Source organism: Bison bison, unplaced genomic scaffold, assembly GCF_000754665.1.
Source record: "Bison bison bison isolate TAMUID 2011002044 unplaced genomic scaffold, Bison_UMD1.0 scf7180017864440, whole genome shotgun sequence".
Classification (NCBI taxonomy): Eukaryota; Metazoa; Chordata; class Mammalia; order Artiodactyla; family Bovidae; genus Bison; species Bison bison.
The window spans coordinates 2,450,407-2,451,595 of NW_011495002.1; positions in this window are offsets into that span (position 1 = coordinate 2,450,407).

The following is a 1,189-nucleotide window of genomic DNA, read 5'->3' on the forward strand; positions in this document are numbered from 1 at the left end:
CCTGTCCATCACCAACTCCCGGAGTTCACTCAGACTCATGTCCATCGAGTCAGTGATGCCATCCAGCCATCTCATCCTCTGTCGTCCCCTTCTCCTCCTACCCTCAATCCCGCCCAGCATCAGAGTCTTTTCCAATGAGTCAACTCTTCGCATGAGGTAGTCAAAGTACTGGAGTTTCAGCTTTAGCATCATTCCTTTCAAAGAAATCCCAGGGCTGATCTCCTTCAGAATGGACTGGTTGGATCTCCTTGCAGTCCAAGGGACTCTCAAGAGTCTTCTCCAACACCACAGTTTAAAAGTTATCAATTCTTCAGTGCTCAGCCTTCTTCACAGTCCAACTCACATCCATACATGACGACAGGAAAAACCATAGCCTTGACTAGACGGACCTTTGTTGGCAAAGTAATGTCTCTGCTTTTCAATATGCTATCTAGGTTGGTCATAACTTTCCTTCCAAGGAGTAAGCGTCTTTTAATTTCATGGCTGCAGTCACCGTCTGTAGTGATTTTAGAGCCCCAAAAAATAAAGTCTGACACTGTTTCTATTGTTTCCCCATCTATTTCCCATGAAGTGTTGGGACCAGATGCCATGATCTTAGTTTTCCAAATATGGAGTGAATAAGAGCACTCTCCTCTTTCACTTTCATCGAGGCTTTTGAGTTCCTCTTCACTTTCTGCCATAAGGGTGGTGTCATCTGCGTGTCTGAGGTTATTGATGTTTCTCCTGGCAGTCTTGATTCCAGCTTGTGTTTCTTCCAGTCCAGCATTTCTCATGATATACTCTGCATATAAGTTAAATAAGCAGGGTGACAGTATACATCCTTGACGTACCCCTTTTCCTATTTGGAACCAGTCTGTTGTTCCATGTCCAGTTCTAACTGTTGCTTCCTGACCTGCATACAGATTTCTCAAGAGGCAGGTCAGGTGGTCTGGTATTCCCATCTCTTTCAGAATTTCCCACAGTTTATTTGATCCACACAGTCAAAGGCTTTGGCATAGTCAATAAAGCAGAAATAGATGTTTTTCTGGAACTCTCTTGCTTTTTCCATGATCCAGCAAGTGTTGGCAATTTGGTCTCTGGTTCCTCTGCCTTTTCTAAAACCAGCTTGAACATCAGGAAGTTCACGGTTCACATGTTGCTGAAGCCTGGCTTGGAGAATTTTGAGCATTACTTTACTAGCATGTGAGAT